The 20,049-nt window shown below is 37.3% G+C and overlaps 1 protein-coding gene and 1 long non-coding RNA gene across 2 annotated transcripts in view; one reads left to right on the top strand and one right to left on the bottom strand.

The window, feature by feature from the left end:
- Nucleotides 1-20,049, bottom strand: part of col4a1 (collagen, type IV, alpha 1) — a 72,261-nt gene that overhangs the window by 46,970 nt on the left and 5,242 nt on the right. The window lies entirely within an intron of this gene.
- On the top strand, nucleotides 535-5,972 carry LOC309502695. The gene is made up of 2 exons (XR_014207375.1): nucleotides 535-3,996; nucleotides 4,915-5,972. It is a non-coding gene; the product is annotated as an uncharacterized lncRNA (long non-coding RNA).

The raw sequence follows: 20,049 nt of genomic DNA, 5'->3' as shown, positions 1-20,049 counted from the left end.
CTTCATGATCAAAAATCTGTCTGAACATCTGGAACAGACATTTATTTTAGACAACAGCAAAAAAAAAAAAAAAAAAAAAAAAAAAAGAACAAATCAGCATGTGTACGTGCTCTTCAGAGTCTGAAGACATCTTCTGCATGTTATTGTAAAATCAAACAGATCTTCAAAAGATAAAGGTGAAGGAGGAGTGGAAAAGTACGCATTCAATTAAAATGTGCAGGGAGGGTGTTTTAGGAGGGAGCATTTAGAGGCCACTTTGAGGCTGCTCTCAGTATTTTAACTTAATGAGTACAGATAGCAAGAGCAGGGGAGTGTTACACAGTCAAAAAGATTGTGAAATGAAGCCCCTAAATCCCTGAGGTACAAACAGTTTGGGTGGATTCTGTCAGTTTGGCTTCCTTCCATGTGTATTTCAACAGTGAGAAGCCAACACAGTCTTTCTTTTACTTAAACAGTGTGGAAGACAGATGTAATGTGTAATGTATGTAAGAACGAGAGAGAGAGAGAGAGAGAGAGAGAGAGAGAGAGAGAGAGAGAGAGAGAGAGAGAGAGAGAGAGAGATGTGTCATGTGTCATGCTGGCCTTTCTATTTGACAGGATACAGCAGTGGAAAGAAGGAAGACTGATACCAGCTATCCAGTCAAACTAACAGTTAGTGTATAAAAGAAACCACGTCATATAGCCAGAGGTGTAAAGTAAAAGTCCTCCAATCACCTGGATTTGCTAATTAGCACAGTTTTTCAGCCAGGAGATAGAACTAATTAGTGAAATCAGCTGGCTGAGTTCATCGGTGGAATAAACATATGGCAGGACTTTTACTTTCTGACCCCTGGACTTTACACCTCTGCATATACGTAGACTACATTATGTAACTTTTCTTGTTAATAGTAACTAGTGAATCTCAGATTTATAACCTGAGCAGGATGCAATTAAGGTTACGTTCACACTGTCAGTTGATAACCGCATTAACAGGTGTGAGTCACGAAATGTCCCGTTCACACAGCAACTTACAGTAGCGTCTCCGAGCGTCTCGAATACTGTCTGTATGAACATGCAACGGGAGTCAAGCCCGTATTCGCTTACCTAATCATATAGTGACAGTGACCAAAGTGAGATTAAAAAGATGGTGACGTCCATAAAACTGCAAAGTCTTATCACTTTCAACACAGAGTCCAATCAAGCTTTGAGTTTATCCGTCAAATCTTCATTAACCAAGAGCAGCGTTTATATCTGGGTGGAGAGCGGAGTATTTGAGTCACACACAAAACTGATGGGAGCCGCTCCGGTGGAGAACAGTGACTGGATCTAAAACCCTCATACCTCAGTCATGAAAACCCGCAACACACGGTATACACGTGTTTGTGCAGTGCAGTACTTTCACATTGTATGACATGACGGATAACAAGTTGTCCAGTCCGGTTCTGTTCAGGGCACATTTTCAGAGAACGCGGTTGTGAGTCCTGAAAGATTTACGGCGGTGGGTTCGGTAATCGAATGCGCTTGTCACTCCTGTAAATAACTAAACTATGTGTGGACGTAACCGCAATAAGGACTCGAATACAGCACTGACAACCGTATTCTGCTGCTGTGAACATGGCCTAAGTCTGTAACTCTGTATCACTAAAAAAGACAGCAAATTCTGTAAGATATTATTCACCAAGGCATTAACTGGGATAACACAATAGATTCTTTATGACAAGCTAATAAGTCAATATTGTGATTTATATTGTTCATTAAATCTTGCTTTGACAAACCTTCAAGCATTTCAACATAACCTCTGCATACTGCCTGTTAAAAGCTACATTTCATTTTAGGTTTGTAAGTCTACAACAGCATAATCATGAGCATTAAAGATATATCTGGAATGAGCTTGATCTCCTAAAACAAGTGGTTTTCAACAAGGGAACTTCCAGAGGTCCCAATAAGTCTTTAAGTCGAAAATGCTAAAACACACACACAAAAAAAGATGTAGGTATAACATTAAACCAATATAATTTTTTTTTTTTTTTTTTTTTTTACTAATACCAGAGGTAGATATGAGCTTATATAAGAAGGCCTTTGAACATTTTCGTGAATAAAGGAAGACTGAGTGAGAACTACTGCCCTAAACCAATTCCATCAAAATGAAAATATGTAATCTGTGGTTCAAGCATGCAATATAAAAAGCAACATAACAAAAAGGCATTTTTTGTTTTAGTGTATGACCATTGTAAATTTACTATCAGTTAGATGCCAAAGTGCTACACCAGAACATGTCAGGATAAATTTACTGCATAGTTTAATTTAAAGAAGTACTAATGTTCTAATGTTAAAGGAAATGTTCATCCAAAAATGACGCAGGGTTGTTATCACTAACTAAAACTAAAACCTTTTTTTTAAAACGTTTTCGTTGCTTGAAAGAAGATAAATGTTAACTGAAATAACATATACGAATTTCACTAAAATGACTAAAACTAAATAAACTAAAACTAATAAATAAAAATGTATAAAATTATACAAACTGATGAAATTAGATTTTTTTTTTTTACTTGAACTTGAACTATTCCTTTAAAAATAATTTCTCCTCTCTCAGTTCAATGTGTAAAGATAGCTATAATTAAGCTGATTTGTAGGTTGATTTTAACATTGCTGTGTTTGTGGCTCGATGCGAGTCTGTATATTTCCTGCAGTTTAAACATGAAAGGGCCCTTTCTTGAAGATTGCCTGATTACTTTGGTGACTTGTCGGGTGGGACGTTTATCTAAAGAAAATCGATGTATTGTTGTTTGTGTTTTCTAAAACCACAACAACTAAAACAAAAGCTTTCCTGTTGGTGCCCTGCCAACTGCAACATTCCATCTTTCTCACTTCTCATATCTGTAAAGCTTAAGGGCACTTCCCTCCTTTACAGATAGAACAGCACTGAGAGAAACACAGCGAGAGATGTGTTAACCCATTGTATGTTCAATACATTGATATTTGCAAACGGATTTGAGAATGTCCGGTCTTTATCTCTCACACACCAAAGAAAATAAGGCTTGCTGCATGACATTCCTGTCAACAGACCTCTGATTACAGTTGCCATATGGAGGCCGTTAAGATAGTGTTACCACATTAAACAGGGCTCTGCTAAAGATGTCATTAGCGTGGAAAAGCTAAGTGCAACATTTTAGATTTAAGGTGGAAGCTGAGGCTGTGAAACTCCAAAACTGCCCATAAAAGTAACAGTCAGAGTTTAGAGTGTGAGAAACTAGGCCATGCTCCTAATATGGAGAAGCAGAACTGAAGTGACCATGAAGCATGACCGTTATGTGAAGTGAATTTGGCTGGAATGACGTTTCATCACCTTTGATTTAAAGAAGAAAAAATTAATATGTCTTTGTTCCAGTCAAGTTTTTGATTGATTCACAGTTACATGTAGCTTCGTTCTTGCAAAAAGTAGGCCTATTTTAAAGTTTCTCATGTTAAAGACCCCATGAAATGGCTTGATGAGTACAGTTTTTCACTAATATTCCAAAAAGGTTTTTAAGGATACATCAGGCTTTAATGGCTCATATTGTATGATGAGCTAATATTCGATGAGGAAAAAAACACCTACATTACAGGCCCAAACTGATAACTTGTAGCTTGTATTGTAAATCAATGAGATCAGTATCGCAGACTATTAACATAAAATGCATATAAATATCAGCTTAGATATTTAATCATATAATGTCTTAAAAATATTATATTTTTATGCGTTTGTTATTATTATTTTATTTTATTTTAATGCTTTCTGTATTATTATTATTTTTATTTCTTTTTTGTGGGGCAAAACATATGATTCAATGCAATACAATGATCATTGAGAGATGAACAAATGAATGTTCCTTAAAAGCCTGATATTTTAACACGATTTTCAAGTAAATCTAAGGTGTTGCTTTTGTCCAGTACTGTACATATTCATTTTATATATAATATAGCTTTAGCAGATTAGCAGATTATAAACAACAGATTTTTCATGAAAGTTTTGATTATGTTGATCATTTAAGGCGAGACACGGCAGGCAAAAACATCGTTTTTTTTTACTGGTCAATTTTGAGATTTTTGGATATTTGTCTTCAATAACATGTCTTCTTTCAGACTTGTGGTGAAAAAAAAGTCAGAAATACACATTTAGGTCTTTATTTTACTACACTTTGTCTGTTTGCGTCTGTAGATTTCTCATAAATTCGTCAAAAGTTGGCGTTCTTAATCAACATGCAGCCCCGCGATCTCTGCCGTCACCCTGTAAACACAAGCACCTTAGGAAGCTCTCTCTCTGCTGTACAATGCTGTCAGATCCAAATATGGTCATTTCCTTTTTATCAGCAACCAATCGTGAAAGTAAAAGGGCTGAATGCGCAATTTCATTGGCTGATGATAAATCTTTAAAGCCTGGTTTCTCAAAATGACCTTTCTCTCATACTCCAAGTATGAAATCTCCACTTCAGCAGCACCTATATACACCAAACTTTCCAGTCTTGTACCAGTTATATTATGAAGACATTTACAGAGGGATTTATAAATATATTATTCCTAGCCTGATTTATATAACATTTTAGTCCAAAAAACATGGCGAAAATATTTTTTTTTAGGCTATTGACAGTATATTCTGATTTACAGGATAATAAAAGTAGATATCCATAAATCCCTCTGTAATTTTTTCCCCATCTAATATGTGAACACAATGAAAAAAATATTTTTAACCTGGCTTTATCCAATACTCAGATTTCGTTTTTTTAAATATATGCAAATTAGTGCATATTTAATTAGATATTGCCTAATTTGCATATTTAAACATTAAATTACAGAAAACTTGTAACACATTTTTTTCTCATCTTAATGTAGGTAATCATCTGGGAAAGTTTCATGGTGATATCTGCTAGTTAAAAAAATTACCCTATTCACCTGTAGTGTCTCGCCTTAAAAAGCCTTGTAAATCTGTGTATCCAACATGCACACTAGGCTTTATAGGGTTAAACAGCTTGCATTAAACATGTTCTAAGGATGCTTCCACTGCTTCCACTTTGTTCAATACTGGATTGTAACATCCGATATTAACACGAAGCATTGTTTTCCTGACCAATCCTGATTCATTGCTGTAGCATATTTGTCTCAGTACTTGACAAAAGACTCTTATCTGGATCTACTACTGCAGCCAAGAGAACCGCCAGTGAGGAAAAGGTCTCTATAGCAAAGAGAATAGAAGGAAATCTGGTGATTCAGCTTTTGGGATCATCCCATTTTTAGATTAAATCGCTACTCCACATTTTCGGCATTGTTATAATCATCTGTGCACATCTGTCCTGTGATCCGCTCTTTCCAGCAGTGTGGTCAGAAAGGGCTTTTCTCACAGCCGCCTACGTAAAACATGCACATAGCCATTCAATGTTCCATTGTTTTCACATGTACACATTGACATGCCATTGAATGCTTCTGAGGCCATAGGCTAAGCATTCCTTCATCAGACTGTCCACATGCATTGTCCTACACACGCCTGGAATCCCCCTGAGGAGACTGGAAATGACCTCATCAGTCAACAATGACAGAATGTCCCATTGTGTGTTGGGCACATGGTTTATACTGGACTAATGCATTAATCATACAGTACAACTGTATCTTCTACATATTTAAAATTAAACAACAATAAAATTGTTGTCAGCCATGATCAGACATGTAAACTATATATATATATATATATATATATGAAGAGTTCAGATGCAGATATGAAGAGTTCAGATGCAAAAGCCTCTTTTAAGAACTCTGTTAAGTTCAGTCATTTCACTTAAATGACAATTAATAGGTCATTTTCATTGCCATTTAAGTGAAATTTCTGAACTTAAATATACAAGCTTGATAAAAATGATCATTCTAGAAGAAATTTTTAGATGTCACTTAGAGGCTTTTGCATCTGCATATATTTGCATATATATATATATATATATATATATATATATATATATATATATATATATATATATATATATATATATATATAAACATTGACATTTACACACAAGATGCAGTGTGTTTTTCTTAAAATAATTTTAACAATGTTAAGCTGGATGTCACATTGTTTATTTGTCAGAGCTGTTGAAACCAGAGATTTACACCAGAGTACATTCAGCATGCTGCTGTTTTTCAAATAAAACCAAATCATTCACATATAAGATGAAATCAACAGACACACAAGCATCGTGAATGAATCCTGTGCATTTAGTATGCAGATGTTCACTCCAACAGTAGATACATAATTATGGAGCCAAAAGAACATGGCTGGCACTGAATGACAACGGCAAGATTTTAACTTTTCAAATGACAAAAATTCATCATTCAAAAAAGATGTTAAAATCATGACATCACAGCTTGTGGGCGGGGCCCCATCTTATATTTTACTATTGTGTGCCACTGCCTTTTGTGTTTTTTTGGCACACAAATATGCTGCATGTAAGCATGTGCTATATACGTCGTAATGAAAACATCAGGAATGCATGGCAACAACAAAAACATTCACTTTTTAACATACTCCAGATGTTCTGTAGTAGTAAGCATTTTGGCTCGCTCAGTGCTCAGTGGAATTAAAAACACACTTTAATTGCTGGAAGCCAGGGGCTGACAAAAACTGTAATTATATCAGTTCACCTTTCTACACTTCTTTGCTTCTCACAGTAAGTTTTCACATGACCCTGATCAGATCAAGGGGCATTTCGTTTTCTGCCAGGACTCTTCTGTAGGGTTGAATTGAGTGAACATGTCTGAATATTACAGATTAAACCAGCACATCACAATTTTAGTCACATGCAGCAGAGCATGACTCCATATGAACTCAGTGTTGTGTTAGTATCATTTATAATTATATTTATTTATGATTAAAGTATTTATAAAAATGTTGAATTAGCTTTTATTTTTAGCTTTTCATTTTTCACTTTAACTTTAGTTTAGGTTTAATTCAATTTAAGTTTAGATTTAATTTATTTTTATTTCATTTTCACTCATTTTAATACTTGAACTTATTTTATTTCAGTTAGATGCCAATGCAACATTTCTCATTTTCATTCAAGTTTTTCATTTAACATTTTTTTTATTTTTTTTATTTCAAATAATACAAATTATTTTGAATAGTTTTAGTTTTAGTTAACAATAACAACACTGACTCATATTTTATATGCAAATTAGAATGTAGCCATCAGAAAAGTGAAAATCAGAGAGAGTCAGAAGTCTTAACGCTGAATGCTTAAAAAGGACAAGGGCTATATCCACCATCCACCAGCATTGCCAAAATGACGACATATAACTCCCAGTGGACCATGTCATGACTCCATTAGGACACAATCCAAAGCTCTAAAAAGTGACAAGAGTGCGGCTGTCAACAGCTGCCGCTATGTTCAAAAGGAACCAATAAAAGTGTGTCGCTGAGAGGAATAGACTGTCTCTCATAGCATTCTTGCATGTCTGAGTATTTATGCGGGAGATAAAACATCTTGCTTATTAACATAAAATCAGCAACACATTCCATCTCATAGCCCGGCACATTTTCTGAAGAACACATTCTGTGAAGATGCAGGGAAGGTTTAAAAGTATGACATTCAAATCCAGAATATTCCATTCCAGCCTGACTAGTTTTTCAGCTGTCGCATGACCTCTAAGGGGCAACATCCAGCCTGGGATCTATTTATCCAACGTCTACAGGTTAACCTGTCAGTACACTGACCCTTAACCACGTCCTGTGCACCTCTAATGTTGACTCTCTTCAGCGGAGTGGATTTATGTGTTTTTAAGATTTCGGCTCTGTACATAGGCGAAAGTCCTCCCAATGCAAAGGCTGTTCTATGCATCACATGTATCCTTTATGTTATGCCAATCACATAATACATTGTGATTATAATATAATATAATATAATTCAGTTCATTCTATACTAAAACACATCCACATCCTAAAATACATAAACACATTATGGACTGCAGATGAAAAATAGCCTTCTGGCTAACTCTGGCATATTGAAAGAAATGTTTATTAAAATGCACTGTCCCTGTAATTGCAATTGCGACTTTTTTTCCTCACTGACGTGATAAAGATGCTATTCTCTAATAAGCATTAAAATACATAGTACACAAATATTTTAAATGAGTTTAATTTATCATATATTTTATTATATATTTATTTCATTCATTAAATATAGAGAATAGAGAATGGTGCTAGTAATGCCAATGTCATGGCATCGATTCCCAGAACGCACAAGCCATAAAGATGTGTAATATAGCTGCATTGTAAGTTGCTTAATGTAAAATATGTAAATGCAATACATTGTGAAAGACGAATATGTACCAATGAGGAACATAGGGCTGCTATAAAGTGTTCAGAAGGCACTAGTATTGCTGAACATAGATAACTCTCTCTCTCACACAGCCTCTTCTCATCTCATTCTGCTGTGTGTAGGAGGCCAACCAGACCCACAAAAAGGAAGGAACTCCCACACTAATGCTTCAGCCATGGAGGGGTTTCCCTGCCTTAAGAGGATGGATATTGCTTTTTCCTTCTGTCCACAACTTATTAAACAAAGATTAATAGCAATCTGTCAAAAGCACGGCTACATCATGCTCACAAAGGCAGTGTCAAGCTTTTACCAAAACCACATGATGCACAATGAGCCAGTGAAGCATGACAGACACATACACATAGTTCAATCAGTTGAACAGTAGAAGTGAAGTCTTTCACACTTGGTTCGATTGCCTGGTCTGAACCCAAGTTTAAATGATCCCCCCTCCCCCTGTTGGATTTTGTTCACATTATTTTACTTGGGTCTGAACCGCAGTGCATTTGCATTATCACAGCAGCAGCTGTTTACACCTGTTGCTTTGTAATGACGACACAGCTGTAAAATGTATAGCCCTTTTGCGCTAAAGAAACAAGCGTGAAGCCATCTTTAGAATTTTGTGTTTGAACTTCGTTTTGCTGTAGCTCTGTATATTGCTATGGCATAGCTGTCGAATTAGCTGGCGAAGTGGATTTACTAATTGTAGAAATAATGAAAGTCATGTTTGATAATGTTTAAGCGGATGTCACAACAAAATGTCAGTAGAGCGGGAAGATTTTAAAATGAGAGGTTCATTCATAATTCTGTAAGATCTTACCGTCATGCTGTGCAAACACGAACCAGAAGACAGAACACAACCTGTGTAGTGCTAAGAGGAGGGGCTACGTAAGGTCTATAGCATTGCTCACCTCACTTTTATAGCCTATTTTGGCGGTTTAGTACGTATATGCGCTCATATCAGCAGATAACTGTACCGGAGTTCACATGAACCGTACCCCAGACCATCCTTAAGGCGGATTCGGGTACTGCAAGTTCGGAAAACAGCGTTCATATCATCCAAACCAACCAATCGAATTCGGGTGTGCATGAAAAGTGCTATTATGAAAGCACCCTAAGACAAATTCAGAACCCACATTATTACACCAGCTATGCAAGATGCGAATAGATATGTTTGTTTGCATGATAAATAGGGACTGAAAAAAACGACAAAAAGAGAGATTTGCATAAAGGTTTGTACATAGATTCAAGTTACAGTGTTAGTGTTTGAAAAAAAATTAAAAGTTAAAAATTTGTGTTGGTTTGAACTGGATTGCAGACCTTTTAAAAGCAATTATAGTGTTTATTTTAGATGCAACTCTGATAAAACCTCCCACAGATCAGCAAAAGGTCAGTATTTACAGTACTCACCCTCATGTCATTACAAACCTGTATGAATTTCTTGTTGTGAACATCAAATCTTCTAAGTATATTTAAAAAACTGTACTTGCAGATCATATATTATTAGGTATCAAATCAAAGAATGCTTAAACGTTTGTGAAGTATGGATGCAATATGATCATTATAAAGTGGATCATTATATTCCCCTCATATCTATTACTTCATAATGTTGCATCTCAATCAAGCATCTCATGTTTTGCATGGATATGTGAGAGCATTCAAGATGCTGCATTAATGTGTGTTAATGAGAGAGCTATAGTAAATGTGGGATTCAATTTGGAGTCTGCTTATGATATTCCCTGTTCTGTTAATCATCTCAGATGTATTTAAGCCCTCTGCTTCAGTTTAGTGTTCTAAGTTTAGTGTTCTACGTTAACATTTGTGGTTCTTGTGTAGTGTTATAGCTCTTAATTAAAGTATAAAATCCATGGAATTTAAACTGCATGCAACAAACATCAATAGATAAACTAGACATGACCCTGTGTTTATAATGAAACTGCATGCATATATATGAGAATTCCTGCTAATGCAATAATCTAAGGCACATGGACGTTTGGAGGTACTCCATATTCTGCTATGATTCAAAGAGAGGGTGGTATAAACTTAATCTGGTTTATTGTACAAAATATTTTCCTTGTTCTTGTGGGAAAGTGCAAGTCTCTGAGAAAATTCACAGTGAGATCCCAATAGAACAAGAGCACAGGTCAGACTCTAAATACAGGAGTAAATGCCTGAAACGTGAGAAGAGAGAAAGGTAGTGGACAGAGAGCACAAAGCTAAGAAAAGACAAGCATTCAGAGACAGTCCTCTGTGTTTAATCTGGATGCAATAAACCTTGTAAAGCTGCTTAAAAATAGAGCTGTGGTCCTAAACAGGGGTGAGAAGATTTTGCAGGGCATAGCTGTTTTCTTCACTGAATATAAAGGGCATCTAAAGGACAGAAGATAGGCCTAGGAGAATGGCTGCTTTCTGGATAATATTATAGTGCTTCAGTGCTAAAAAGATGTAATTACAATTAGTCTCATATTTTGTTTTAAGTTAATGTAAGGTAATATATATATATATATATATATATATATATATATACATTCTACATTCCATTCTCAAAAAACATCAAAACACGCAGGAAATACAAACAAAAAAAATTCTGATAATTTTTCTCACAATCTATGGATATAATCTAACATGAGTCTGTGGTTCGTAAAAGTGTTTGGCATTTGCTTTCGGGCCTCAAGAGACAAAATGCAGATGAAAGGTAAGGAAATGCTTCCTGTTGGTTTTCATGATCACAGTGGCGATACAAAGAGTCAAGGCACTTAAACATTGGTTCTACTCGACCTGCTGCTGCACTTGAGGCCAGGGGAGTGAGGTTTACTTGCACAGCTCTAACTAGGTTGCTTCCATTACACTCACCCCCCTAAACCTCACTACCATCCGGGTCACAGCACCAAATGTAACTGGCCCAACTCGAACCGCTCCGAGCGGGATTTGAACCGGTGTTGCTGATGCACTTGAGGCCAGGGGAGTGAGGTTTACACATACAGCTCTTACTAGCTTGCTTCCGTTACAATTGCAATGCCTACATACACAAACATGACAAATGTATGCGCCCCTGTATTACAGTAACTCAAAAATATCTGCATCTGAATAATTCAGGAATCACCCAGAGGGAAGAAAAAATTGCATTTTTACTATTAAGAATATCATGACTTCCTTAGTCAAATGCCATGTCTTTCCCTCAGATCATGTGTAAGCTAACAATGACCCTACCTTTTTTTTTAGACAGGAAATCTCCACAATTGATGTCCTGAACAGACCAGGAAGGACTGGGATGGAACATCAGGTCATTACATTTTTGGAACAGACACAGTTGCTCTGCTCTATATTTAGGGCTGGATGTCACACAGGCTTCAGGTTTAATAATTAAAATAACATCTGTGTCTCGTTTCAGTCTGATACGTGTCCAACTTCTGAAAAATCCAGCTTCTGTGTTTAGAAGGTTTCTTCCTCCACATCCTCAGAGGTGAAAAACAGAGTGGGTGTCAGAGGTCACCCACGGCTTATTTACTGCAGATTAAAAGAAAATGTAAAAGAAAATGACAGATAAAACTAAAGCTGGATGGAACAGTGGGAGGTCAGACAATGTAGTTTCATTTAAGAGGATTTGTATCAGACACATAAAAAGTAATAGTCCACTCCTCCATTGGTAGGGTCAACTGTTAACTTGGGAGTTTCAGCCTCCTCATTATGCACTGAGATTCCAGAGCTTGGCTGATTTGGCGTATGCTGGGTCAGTTACATAAGATTTTTTTTTACAAAATCTATAGTTATTCAAAAATGAAAACTTTAAACATGTAGGTAGGCAATTTTCTATCACACACACATGTTGTGTTTTCATGTTTTATGGGGACTTTCCATAGACATAAAGATTTTTATACTATACAAACTGTATATTGTATCCACTCAAATTTACCCTACCCCTAAATCTACCCATCACAGAAAAATGTCTGCAGTTTTACATTTTCAAAAAAAACCATTACTTAGTATGATTTATAAGCTGTTTCCCTCATGGGGACCAACAAATTTCCCCACAAAGACAAGGATTTCGGATATTGCCATCTTTGTGGGGACATTTTGTTCCCATTATGTAAGGTTTAGCGTTTAGGCTCTCCATAGACATAATGATTTGTATACTGTGCAAAGCAAGTACACACACACACACACACACACACACACACACACACACACACACACACACACACACACACACACACACACACACACACACACACACACACACACACACACACACACACACACACACACACACACACACACACACACACACACACACACACACACACACACACTAGGGACACCTGTTCAACTGCTCGTTAACGCAAATATCTAATCAGCCAATTACTTTGGAAAAGTACTGCCTGGTCTGATGAGTCTCAATTTCTGCTGCGACATTCAGATGGTAGGGTCAGAATTTGGCATAAACAACATGAAAGCATGGATCCATCCTGCCTTGTATCAACAGTTCAGGCTAGTGGTGGTGGTGTAATGGTGTGGGGGATGTTTTATTGCCACACTTTGGGCCCCTTAATACCAGTTGAGCATCATTTAAACACCACAGCCTACCTGAGTATTGTTATAACCTGAGTTATGACCATAGTGTACCCATCTTCTGATGGCTACTTCCAATGGGATACAATGAATTCACTATACTCAAATAGCCATTCACCAGATCTCAATCCAATAAAGCACCTTTGGGATGTGGTGGAACGAGAGATTCACATCATGGATATGCAGCCGACAAATCTGCAGCAACAGCTTGATTTTATCATGACAATATGGACCAAAATCTCTGATTTTGTTTCCAGCACCAACTCTCTACTAGCAAGGTGTACCTAATAAAGTGGCCAGTGATTGTGTGTAAGATAATAATTATTGAATATAATAATAATTATGAAATGTTCACTCGCATGTATTCAAGGTGCAAGGAAAATGCAGGAAAATAAATTAGGAAAATATATTTGCTGTAAATGATACCTAAAATTGTGAGGCTAGGTGAGCAGAGGTTTGATATTTCACTTTTCTAAGCAACAAAAATTATGTGTTCACCTTATGGGTGTTAAAATGAGCCCAAATGCTTACATTGAGAAATATACCTAGGATCCAAAATATCATAGAAAATATTTGGTGGGCTCTTTTGACCTGAGCCAGTAAGAAGCCAACTAGCAATGTAAAAATCAAGCTCATAACTTGCGTTCATGAGAAAATGATGGGCTTGCCACATGGATCACGTGCTCAATTTGCACGTGCTAAACCATCAACACTGTAAACAAACTCTCCATGACGCAAAACAAGGGGTGGAGCGACCAATTACAACAATCAAGACCAGATCTAACAGGGAAAGCAAAGACCCGTAGAGAGAAGAAACTACTTCTGTTTATCTGTGCTGATGATTATCGTTTTGTACCATCCATGTTTATCTGTTGCTCTCTCTTCCTTGAATCATGCTGGAATAGCAGGCGCTGTGCTTTGTCAGCAGTGATTTTAGATCAGATACAGAGAGATTACGAATGATCTCACATCAAATAAAATCTCATCTGAAATCCCACACACAGAAACATGACAATGTACAAAAAACCCCAAAATTACACCCACAGGTCCTGAGTTCATGTGCATGCAGTACGGACCCCAATGCGAAATGTGCATGAACTCGCCCCTACTGGTCCATCGAACAATAGAGCGATCAAACAGCATTTGAAACACTGCATTCAGAGCACTGGACAGAGAGGCTGTCACTAACAATAGTTATCTGTTCTCCAAAAAATTGCGCAGAAGCCTGTGAGGCCTACTTGCAAATGCTCTCCGGATAAATCGAAGCGAGGTTAGAGATTTTTCCAAAACATCTGTGTCTTCTGTTTCTTGGAATCACGTGAATTTGGAGTTATTTTAGTCACAAACTCAATGTGAGTGTTTAGTGTTGGTCTTACTGCCTGCAGCTTGTTCATCTGATCTTTAACATTGATGACAACATGACATTCTTCCTAATAAAGTCCACAGACGCCTCCTTATGTGATGCTCTGTGCAAACACTCCTGTGGCAGAGCGGGCATGGATTTTCGGCTAATTTGGTTCACGTGGCACTGTGAAAGGCCAAAATAGCATGCTGGGATCTAACTCATGGTTCTCTAACAACAGTCTGTGCTTATGTATGTCTGCGAGAAAGTGCATGTTTTATGTCATGGCAAAAACGTCAGGTTAAAGATGCAAACCAGAGACAAAACTAGAGCAATCAATTGATATAAGTTGCCACCAATAGCTTATCTGACAGTAGGTCACTACAAACATACAACAGGTCTAAAATCTGAGACCAGTAGTGAAAATGTCAACACCGGCTCATTAGAAAAATGTACCTCTAGAGGCAGTAAAACACCTAAAACAGCTATTATTCTGTTTCTCACAAAATTATGATTATAGCAGGGGCAGATTATTGATTAATATAGACTTATTTTCACACAGTTCCTTACACAATACTATGTTATATGACCTCAAAACACTTTTACACATGATTACCAAAACCAACATAATAAAACTTTGCCAGATCGTGCTTAACTGATCGTGCTTTTAACGCCACTCATTGGACATTTCTCTTTGAAAGTGTCAAGAAATGTGCAAGAAGCAAAGCAATGTAATTTAATAATAATAATAAAAATAAAAATAAAAATACAATTATATTCTAATCATTAAAATTTACGTCAAAAGAATCCCTTTAAATTTGACCTGATTTCTGGTAGGGTCTGGCCAGACAGTTGCATTGTGACAAGAAAACGTTTTAAATGGCCAGTCAATGTGTTAGGGTCTGGAAATATGCTGTAAAGGCCTATAATGCGTCAACAGTTAATGACAAATGTAACAAACTGTCGACCCCTATATTGTTCTATGCTTTATGACCTGGAGTAAAGATTGTGCTGTCCAGTCCAAACTGTTTACTGAATGTACTGAGATCCATTAAGTCAGCTGCATAAACAAACCACGGAGAACAACACAAACTCCTTCCAATTTTGATGCTTACAAGACATGGTGAGAAACAGAAGGACCAATCTTTCAAAGAGAGAGGTCACAGGTCAGACAGAAGAAAACTGCACTTCTGTTTGGACCTGAGACAAATTTTGGCTTGGTCTTTTTTTTCTTTTCGTTTTTTTTTGCCCAAGAGTTTGTTTTTGGTAGTGCAACATTATGGATTATGATACGCTTTTCACAAAATTTGATAATACCACAATATAAAATTATTCATTTATTTATTTGTTTGTTTGTTTAAAACAACCTTCCCTTCCAGTTTTTGTGTGGGTACGGTCATGTCTTATTGTGCCCCAAGGTTTTTTTTTTCTCCATTAGGTCACCTGATGGAGTTTTAGGACACCATTAGGTCACTTGATGGAGTTTTTCAGTTCCTTGCCACTGTTGCCTTTGGCTTGCTCAGTTGGGGATATTTTGGGGATATTTAATTTAATTTTATCAATCAATAAATTCCACTTGAAACAAACCTTGTTGTATTATTTTAATTTAATACTGTGAAGCTGTTTTGATACAATCTGTATTGTGAAAAGCGCTATACAAATATACTTGACTTGACTATATGAATCCTCACAGCTACTGGTGTCCCTTCTAAAAAATACTAATAATAACAATGCAAGATGCCCCTGTTTATAATGATATTTACACAGGCATCTTCTCTGAGTCATCTTCCATTCCACTTTGATTGACAGGGCAGATGGCTGTCTCATGCATTATGGGCCAGTAGAGCTGGCTGAGTCCCAGTTACCGAGACCAAATGATCCGCTATGGGTATTGCCAAGGCTAATTTCCACATTCCCACAGAGAAAGCCTGGGATCTGGGACTCCCTGTGTGCAATGGCTGTTCCCTCTTATCCCAGTATAAAACAATCAATACCTCGGACAATGTGAAATAGACTAATGATTAACTACAGCAAAAGGGAACAAAGATACTGTGAGTGCACATATTTAATGAAAGGTTTCAGATATCCCCAAAAAAGGTATGTTCCAATCACCTGGTTGTATTTAAACATCTTGGGAGTGGTTACTAATTGTGTATAAATGCAAAAGGAACTAGTGCAACTAGCGTTACTGACAAACTTAACTGTTTTAGCTATAGGAAAACTGTTGCCCTTGTCTTGTTCTGATCATGGGCCAGCAACAAAGTTTATCAGTAATGAAGTTTATTTATCCATTAAGCCATAACACATTTGTATATGCCTTCCTCTCTGTGCAGTATTAGTACATAAACCACTGAGATAATCTAGACTTGATATAATGACAAAACTTGCTACACTGTAGGCAGCAGATCAATAGGTTAAGGGCATAAGAACAGTTTCCCCAGACCACCCAGATACATACACTCACATCCCGTTAAAAAGTTTTTTTACAAGCTGTGTGTGTGTGTGTGTGTGTGTGTGTGTGTGTGTGTGTGTGTGTGTGTGTGTGTGTGTGTGTGTGTGTGTGTGTGTGTGTGTGTGTGTGTGTGTGTGTGTGTGTGTGTGTGTGTGTGTGTGTGTGTGTGTGTGTGTGTGTGGTTGGATTGCAGGAGTATAACATTTCACTTTATACTTCACTGTCATAAAATGATGTTCAGCAGTAATAAAGCATTTTATCTTTCAAACAACACATTACTACTCAACTTTTCCTAAACAATGATTATCATAATCACAAACTGCTTTCACCAGTCCACCTCTGTGGTTGCCTATTTTAGTCAAGTAAAGCAGAGTGGTCACCAAGCAATAGTTCATAAACTAGAAGGGCAATGCTTCTAGTGCTTCTAATGCTTCTGTGGCCCTATCACAAAGGTCTCAGTTAAAGGGGGGCCCATCAGGGGTTATTTTGTCCCAGGCCCGGTGAACTTAAGCAATGGCCCAAGGGTCAGGGTTGTTCAGTTTAGCTTGGGGTGTTTGGTCAAAGAGAAAAAATACTTCATATGATGCATATTAATATCAGTCAGTCTGAATTGTGTTTGAAATTTCAGATAATTTCAGATAATTCTGGATCTGACCATATCTAGAAATGTTTATATTCACTATAAAAAAGGTCTAATTTTTAAGATTTTAATTTACATGACATTTCCAGGCTTGTAAATCACAATAAAAAAAAAACATGATGTGGGAACCCTGTCTTTAGGTGCAATTCTACAAACATTCAACAAACATTTTGTTCACAGTCCAGCCAACAATTTATGTGCATATCAAATACTGAGTACCCTATAAAAATGCATTTATTGAGGCTGCTTGGCTAAAAAAGGGAGCACATGTAAGTGCTTTATGAGACTGTGTTGTTTTCTATAAAGATGAAAACAAATAAAACACAGAAAATGAGAAAGAAATGTCCAGGGCGAGGGGAAAGGAACAGTGATTCAAGAAGGTAAACAGTTGGAACTGTTGCTTCCTCTGCACTGGCATTCCATCCACCCTCTCTCGGGAGATGCTGGAACAGTCTGATCAGGCGTAGGCGGAACAGTGTGTAAGCCTAGAGATGTCCGTCATGTTTTTCCCCCCAATTGGACCTCATCCATCCTCTGTTTCCCCACTCACTATTTCTCACACCCATCACCACATGTGCGTTCTCTAAGAATTAGACAGACAACCCACCTACATGAAACTTGCCAGTCTCGAGGGGCAGAGCAGGCCTGAGAGATATAAGTCACTTGAGGAATTTCTTTCACTATCAGAGGGTGTGATAAGACGGATTACAGCACACGAACTTAACTACATAAAGCACATAAAGATTGTATGTGTATTTAAAAACACCAACATTTACATAGTATGGCTTTCAAGGCCTAAATATACTTCATTTTCCATGTTCTGCTCTGTCTGAGTACAGTTGAGCATGCAAGACTTTCAAAATATACTTCATTGACCGTGAGCACAGGTTTACGCATTCAATAAGTGAGCACTTCCAAGTAATGCATACAAACTGCAAAGTTCTAAAGCACGAAGTCCAGGCCAAATGGAGTTTATCTTTTCAACAGAAAACATTTGCCTGAAATGCCTTGTTTGTATAGTCTTGACATTATTTCTGTACCATGTTACACAAATGTGTATAATGCCTGCCTACCGGCTGCTTTGGCCCACCATCACTGAGCAGTTGGGTAAGTGATTTTGCTATGTTGAGAAGATGCTGTGGGCTAAAACAAACAATCAAACAAACAAAAAACAATGCAGTGACTTTCAATACCTACACTATAGTTACCATAGATATAGTATTGTTTACAGCTCCAATGCCTTGGGAGCTGAAACAGGACCATGGTTAGGGGCGTTATATATTTCAATATTATGTCTAAGCGGTAGACCAATCACAACAGACCAGGGGCCTCATTTATAAACGTTGCGTACGCACAAAAGAAGGCGTACGCCGCTCTCTACGCAATAATTGGTATTTATAAAAAGCAAACTTGACGGGAAAATGTGCGGTCCTTCACGCAAGCTCTGACCCAGGCGTACGCACAAAAACGGGTGAAATGAGAAATGGCGACACCGTCGGCAGACGGAAGAAACACGTGAAAGTGTGTCAAAGTGTGTGAAACTTTAGACCGTTGTGTAAAAAAAATTACAATACTGCCTCTCATAAATAACATGAAGACTTTACAAAGCAAGTCTTACAATTAACAGCCTACACGAACACCCGTTTGATCGATCTGCAGTGTATAACAAACAAAATCAAACGAAAATTACAACAGAAATGCTAATTAACACATATTTGCAAAAAGAAAAGTGAAATATGTTCTGCAATAATATTGGCATGTTGTGCAATTCATCCTCATAAATAATATAGTAAACAGAACGAAATAATGTACAAAACTGATATTCTCGTCAATGTGTCCATCTGGCGGAGCAGATAGATGCAATTAGATAGATAGATAGATAATTAGGGAGATATATAGATAGATAAATAGATAGATGTATTAATTGTCCACTGGGGAAAGTTGTTTTCATAGTAAAACATTTCAGAAGAAGAATCAGAATCAGAATCAGAAAGAGCTTTATTGCCAAGTATGCTTGCGCATACGAGGAATTTGTCTTGGTGACAGTAGCTTCCAGTACACATACAATACAAAGTGACAAGACAAGTGACAAGTAACAGGTATAAATAAAAAAATAAAAATAAAAATAAAAAAATAGAAATAAAAAAATAGAAAAAATAAAAAAAAAAGATTATAAATTATAAATATATATAAAGTTATAAGGTGCTATAATGAAATGTCTGAGGGAAGTATTGCACATGTTTGTTCCACAGTAGGGGAACATTTAAGTGTTCATGAGGTAGATGGCCTGGGGAAAGAAACTTTTCCTGTGTCTGGTTGTTTTTGTGCTCGGTGCTCTGTAGCGTCGACCAGACGGTAACAGTTCAAACAGAGAGTGTGCTGGGTGTGACGGGTCCAGAGTGATTTTGCGAGCCCTTTTACTCACTCTGGATGAGTGCAGTACTTTGAGTGTGGGAAGGGTAGTGCCAGTGATTCGCTCAGCAGTCCGAACTATCCGCTGTAGTCTACGGAGGTCGGTTTTGGTAGCAGAGCCGAACCAGACGGTGATGGAAGTGCAGAGGATGGACTGGATGACAGCTGAGTAGAACTGTACGAGCAGCTCCTGTGGCAGGTTGAATTTCCTCAGCTGACGCAGGAAGTACAGTCTCTGTTGGGCTTTCTTCACAATAGAGTCTATGTGAGTGTCCCACTTCAGATCCTGAGAGATGGTGGTGCCCAGGAACCTGAATGACTC

The sequence above is a fragment of the Leuciscus leuciscus genome (genome assembly GCF_965113295.1).
Source record: "Leuciscus leuciscus genome assembly, chromosome: 7".
NCBI classification, from domain to species: domain Eukaryota; kingdom Metazoa; phylum Chordata; class Actinopteri; order Cypriniformes; family Leuciscidae; genus Leuciscus; species Leuciscus leuciscus.
Note: the sequence above shows the minus strand (reverse complement) of the source record. Positions and strands in the feature narration are given on the sequence as shown.